The following is a 7,062-nucleotide window of genomic DNA, read 5'->3' as shown; positions in this document are numbered from 1 at the left end:
GATGTTAACACCTCCAACCCCGCGGTGGCATCTCTGCTAAATGAAATAGAGGACAACCACATTATTGAAGTCATTTATGCTAATAAGGGACTAGAGGACATTAACTGTAGCTCAATGCTCCTTGGTTTTCCAGGCTCCCAAGTACCTGGATCAAACATTGTAGAAACTGCATATGGTAAAATTGAGCTAACTGAGCTTAGTGAGGAAGAGGATGACCTCATGAAAAGTTCCTCCATGGCTAAAAAGAAAGGCAAGCCTTTTGGCTCCAAAAATAAGAAAAAGTCTAGAGATCAAAATGGTCTCCCAAACAGTCCCTCCTAATCCTCTTTTCTCATGAAATACATCTCATGGAATATTAGAGGCTTGGAGTCACCTGGTAGAAAGTTTTTTATTAAGAGGTTTCTAAATTGTCATAAACATCTATATTTCTTGATGCTTCAAGTGCTTAAATCTGTTGAGTTCTCCCTTGACACTGCACTTGATTATATTTAGAGAGATGCGATCAAAATATGCACCAATCATTCTAAGGGAAAGGGTGGAGTTGGTCTCCTCGTTAACCCTAAGTGGGTAAATCACATTAGGGATAGGGGCATCTCCCCTTGTAATAGAGTGGCTTGGGCCTCCCTAGATATTAGAGGCTACTATTTTGGGGTATGTTCTATATATGCACCTAATGATCATAGGGAAAGAGTGTCCCTCTAGAATTGGATGGCAGCCCTTCCAAGTATCCCCTGGGTCATGGCTGGAGACTTTAACATGATTGAAAACGAAGATGATAAGGTCGAGGGTATCTCTTTCGAATGGAAGTGCTAAGAGAAACCTCACTGGGATAGATTTAAACAACACATGTAGCTATTTGACCCCCTTGAGGGTAGCAAATCTGAATCCTCTACCCTATCATACACTTGGTGCAACTTTCAGCAAGGCCCCAACCGAATTTACTCAAGATTAGACAGGTTCTATGTTAATAAAAATTTCTTCTCCTTCTCCCCTAACCACTTGGGGAACTCGGTGGCTGTTCTACCAGTAACCTTAACTAACCATTTCCCTATCATTGCTATCATCAATACTAGGAACTCCATCCCTAACAACAATCCTCTCAATAAGAAGTTTATCCTTAATACCTCCCTGCTAAATATAAGGATGCCCTAACTACCATTAAAATGGTTAGACTCTTTAACATGCACTCTCAACATCCCCAATCCCACACCCTCAGATGGAACAAAAATGTCTCCTCTTGGCAAAAAATATTCCAAACTATAGGCCAGAAGAAAGCCAAGGATTTCAGGCTTATGGAAAAAACTCTCACTAATCGGCTCCACTCCTTGGAGCATGAAATACAATTACATACTTCCTCCTCTGTCCTGGTGGAATGGGTAGCTCAGGCTAGAGACATTCTTAGGAAACATCAACAGGTCAAAATCAAGGGTGCACTCATTAGAGCTCATAATCACTGGCTCAAATTCAGAGATAAAGGCTCTAAAGTCTTCTTCAATCTCCTTAAACAAATACAAAATAGAGAAAAAATTGACAGAATCATAATTGAGGATAAGGAACTCCTGAACATCAATGAGATCAAAGATGATTTTGAAATGTTTTATAAAACCCTCTTTACCTCGAAAGATAGTGAAGCCTCAAAAGAGGCTAGAAATAGGTGCAGTAACATTATCCCAAAAAGAATCTTTGAGGCTGAAGCTCTCTCTCTAAAGACCAAAATCTCTATGACAGAAATTACTGATGCCATTAAATCCCTCAAGGATGATAAGGCCCCAGACCCTGATGGACTTCTTGCTGAGTTTTACAAAACCAATATTGAGTGGGTCACCAAAGACCTTTATGACATATACACCGAAGCATTTGATAGTGGCACCCTTGGGGAGTCCATCAATAGGGGCATTGTTAAACTTATCCCAAAAGATGGGGACAAAGCCCACATAAAAAACTAGAGGCCAATTACTCTCCTCAACATTTCTTATAAAATCTTGGCGAAAGCCCTAGCCTCTCACCTTAATAAGATCCTTCCCAAGTTCATCTACTCTACCCAAACAGGATTTATCAAAGGAAGGTATATCTTGGAGAACCTTGTCACTAGCTGAGAATCTATGGAATGAGCCAAAACTTCAAATCAAAATACTGCCATGTTCCTTGTAGACTTTGAGAAGGCCTATGATAGAGTGGAATGGGACTTCATCCTCATGATGCTCAAAGCCTTTGGTTTCCCTAGCGATTTCTGTAAATATGTCCAAATTCTCCTCAAAGACGCCTCTGCCCTAGTTGAAGTTAATGGATCACTTTCCCAATCTATTCCTCTTTCTAGATCCATTAAACAGGGCTGCCCCCTCACCCCTGCTTTGTTTGTCATTGCCTCGGACGCCCTCTTTTACCTCCTAAGAGATGATACCCTATCCACTAAAGTTCATGGCATTAAGATGCTAGATGACTCTGAATTGCTCAATATACAATTTGTTGATGACACTGCTCTCTTCCTGGAGCTCTCTAGGCATAACATTGACTCCCTCAATCAAAACCTTGCCACATTTGGCAAAGCCTCTAGTGCTCGTATCTCCAATTCCAAGTCTATCCTGCTTGGGTAGAACGAGGAACCCCCAGACTGGCTTCAGCAGGTTAGATACTCATGGGGAGGACCCAATAAAATAGTCAGGTACCTCAGTATCCCTTTTTCTATCTCTCCCTCTCTCAAGGATATGTGGATTTGGGTCAAAGAAAAGATTGACAAAAACCTTAATAAATGGGACAATAGGATTCTATCCCTAGCTAGTAGGATCCAAGTCTGCCAAACAATCTTCTCCTCCTATAGTTTGTACTACTCCTCTATCTAGATGTTTAGCAACTACCAAGTTTATGAGATCCAAAAATATATCAGGTGCTTCCTTTGGTCTAATGGTAAGGGTAGAAAGGCCCATGTAGTCAAATGGCTCTGGTGCCACATAGCTAAGAAACTTGGTGGGCTGGGACTTAAGGATCTCAGAACGCAAGGAGTTTCCCTGGCTGCCTAGTGGATATTTCATGCCCTAGAAGGAAAAGAACCTTGGAAGATCCTTGTCAGAAATAATATACAAAATGGTGTCCCCAAGTCTACCAAATCTTGGAAAGCCCTCCCCTTTAGTCATCTGATAGCAGGCGGATTCTTTGTGTCTGTTCAAGGCACTTGGGTGTTTAAATCCATCTGGAAATCCTCGGAGCATGTGCGTAAACTTATTACCAACTCTAATATTTAATGTAATAATACTCTGCATGGGGAAAGGTCAATAGGGTGGAATCTCTACCATAACTCTAAACCCCTCGCTTTAACCCAAGGCTGTTTTGCTAGGAATTGGTATAATAAAGGCATTAAATACATCATGGATATCTTGGAACATGATAATCTCATCAACTAGGAGGACCTTAGCAATAAGTTTGGCCTCCCTGCCTCGCATATGAGAACCTACAATATGATTAAAAATACTTGTGCTTGTCTAGATCTTCCTAGGAACATTGATGTAGATGCTCATAGATACCTCTCATTCTGATGGAAGGATGGCTCCCTACTCTCCAAAGTCAAAGCCAAGTCTATCTACAAACTGCTCACTCATGATACCACGGTGATCGATCATATTAACTCCCTCTAGTATGTTGACCTTAATACATCTGCCTGGCAGAAAACATTTGAGAAACTATGGTAGTCCCCAAACCCCCCCAAAAATCAAATGCTTTAGGTGGCAACTGATGTTGGATAGATAGCCTATTAGGAATAACATTGTTGTCTTTGACCTATGCTCTATATGTAGGAAGCCTAAGACTATGAAGCACATCTTTTTTGACTGCATTTTTTCCAGAGAGGTCTGGATGATGTTTGGAATTTCCATTACTGAACATGTTTGTACTCTTGATATTATTGATGGATTCATTCATGGCCTCAAGAAGGATGCTAACCTATTTTGGTAAATTCTCTCTTCTTTCATACTTTGGTTTATTTGTAAGCTTAGAAATGAGGAAAAATTCCAAGGTACTAATAGGACTCTTACTAGGTTTTTTAAGAAACTCGCATGTTATAAAATTATTGTGCAGGTATGTTTTTTGATGAATGTTGAGAGGGAGAAGCTGTTGTGTTTCCTCACGGATGGCTGGGCAACCAGGTTCATATATGAGATGAAGGATGGCTTTGAATGGGATAGAATTGCAAAGAACCAGACTCCATTCGGTGAGGCTCTAAAGAAACTGATCAAGGAACTCAGGGACAATAGAGGTCCCTACTTTGATAAGCTTGAAATGTTTACCTCGGTCCTAGAGTGGAAGAAGATGGTGTGGATGGAAGGGCCACAAGGATGGACAACATGGACAGAAAACCAGGATGAGATTCTGCAATAGGTGTCCAGTAGCTTCTAGTTCATGTATATGGTTCACTATATATACTCTCTCTTGTAACTCTTTTTCTGTAGGAGGTTGTCTTTGTTCAGTCGGATAATCCCACTGGTTAATGGCTAAGGCTTTGCCTCCCATCCTCATTTTTGTATAAACTCTCCTTATTTTGGTCTCTTGATATTTAATATAAAAAAAAATCTTTGTGACAAGTATCATATGGCGTGCTATGACTAATTTGTCTTCCATAAATTAATATATACTTTTGAAAAAGAGCTTCTATACATTTGTAATTGTAAAATTTATGATATTTATTTTCATAGCATTTTATAATACTAAAATAATTCTTATTACAAAATTATATAGGTAGTTAATTAGTATTTTTCATAATATTATTTTTTATGATAAGTTTTTTATTAATATTTGTTGTTCTATCTATAGTTATTAACTTATATCTTTTGTGATGTGAAGTATTTTTAAGTTTTTATTTAATTTTCAATAGTTAGTTGTTGAAGCTTATTGGAAAATGGGTATTAGACCTTTTTGTGAAGATTTAATTTCTTATTGATACTTTTCTATCCATCATTAACAAAACCAAGATGTGATGTATTTGTATTTTTCCTACAAGAAGCGATGGGTCATAGTATATATATGAACAACTAGAAGTGGATTTTTTTAATTAAAAAAGTAACGAAGAGCATTGTCCCAAGAAACAATGAAAAAAGTAAGCACATAGGTCAACCATAAAATAACAAGACTTTTAAAACATAAAGAATAGAATAACTATCCAATTAGCCTTGAGGGAGGCTAGGGCTTCCTCCTATGCCTCCTTGTTAATTGTTCCAAAATATCCATGTTTATCTTCGGTAATGTCCAAACACTATTTTGTCTTTAGTTTTTGACCTTAGAGCTTAACAAATTTGTTTTAAATAGCATTGGTAATCTCAACAATAATATTTAGGCCATTTTTAAATTTGCTAAACTTATCAAAGTCCTTTTGCTTAAGCTTCTCCTCAAGCCCAATCACCCATTTTTCAAGCTTTTGAACTTGAATCTTCAAAGAGAGAAACATAGATTTATTTTATTTCCATTCTTGTTCATTAGATGGTGGCTAGTTTCCTAATTATTCTTCATCTTTCCATCCTCATGTAGGTCTCTGTTATCCCCTTTTGTATGCTCTTGATTGATTCCTTTCTCTTCATTTCTTTCTTCTTCTTCTTCTTCTTCTTCTTCATTTGCAATTTCCTTCTCTTCCTACTTTGCATCAACATCTACCAACTCCTCCTCTTTATCATCCCCACTACCAATAATCTCGACCTCATTTATGTGTTTCTTCACATTAGTCACTCTAGAAATTCTCATCGATCACCTTGACCATCCACCCTTTTTAACCTATCTTTACCCTTACCAATCTAAACCACATCATCATCACCAATGTCTAAAAAAATTTGAGGTCCAAGGATTTTTCTTTCCCTTTTCAATTTTTTGAGGAGGGATGCAACATTCAGTAATTGGATTTTCCCCAAGGAAACTTACTACATCTAGACCCAAAAAGAGTGCAATAGTTTAATTTTTTGTTTACTAACAAGGTTACATCTAATTCAATCTAGATATTTAAGTTTATGATTTAATTCACTACTTTAAAATATAGCGTTAAGTGTTTATTTGTTGCTTCATACATTACTTTACTACTACAAGTGATGTCATGTTTACAAAGTTTAATGGTTTCATCATTTCCCTAGGGTATTAACGTCACTACTAGACCTACAACAATTATGGATTTAGGAACGATACATTTAGTTTACCATTTTCATATTAGTTGACTTCTATGATCCTAATGATTCATCCTTACCAAGGAACACAACTACAGGTGCATGTATGCAAATTAATGTATATCATACACTTCACATGATGTGCTACTATTGTTGTCCACTACTGAATGCATCAATGAACAAGCATGTTCATTAACCTACTTACCTAATCTACATGTTCATAATTCTATTTATGCAACATTAGTTTTAAGGCAACCATAACACAATTATATGTATTTTCATTTAGCTCTTAATGATGTCTACGTACCAAGTCTCATTATAGTTTTCAATATAATTTTCAGCCTTAGTGATATTCTAGTTTCCAAGAATTCAACTACATCTTCAATGATCTCGTGTTTCCCATGCTTCATCATGGATAGTTTAAGTTCTTCATTTAATGATATAGTTCATATCATTGATCTCATAAATATATGCTAACATCTACTAAATTTTACTTCCATTTTCACATGAAGATATGAAGATACAAGCATTATCATATTTCCATTCCTAAAGATATAACATGAAGAAAGTGACAACATCCATTTTTCCATCACACCTACATATCTACTATGTAACATTTAATTACCACATGAATAATTGTATTGCTGATTTAACTATTTGACAAAATACAATTCAAATACAATTAACTAATTCATCCCATATATTAAGCATGACAACTTCATTCATGTCATATGAGTTCAAATTAAGGAATATACATAATTAAAAAATCGTAAGAAATTACTAGTAAGAGTACATCATTTCATCTTTCTTTCTACTTACATTTTGATTAACTTATATTATTTCCTTCTGAATGTACAACTTAGAGTAAATCATGGATACAAAGTTGGTTGTTTTACATAGTATTACAATCATGAGTACCACACACTTCTCA

The sequence above is a fragment of the Cryptomeria japonica genome, chromosome 9 (assembly GCF_030272615.1).
Source record: "Cryptomeria japonica chromosome 9, Sugi_1.0, whole genome shotgun sequence".
NCBI lineage: Eukaryota > Viridiplantae > Streptophyta > Pinopsida > Cupressales > Cupressaceae > Cryptomeria > Cryptomeria japonica.
Note: the sequence above shows the minus strand (reverse complement) of the source record.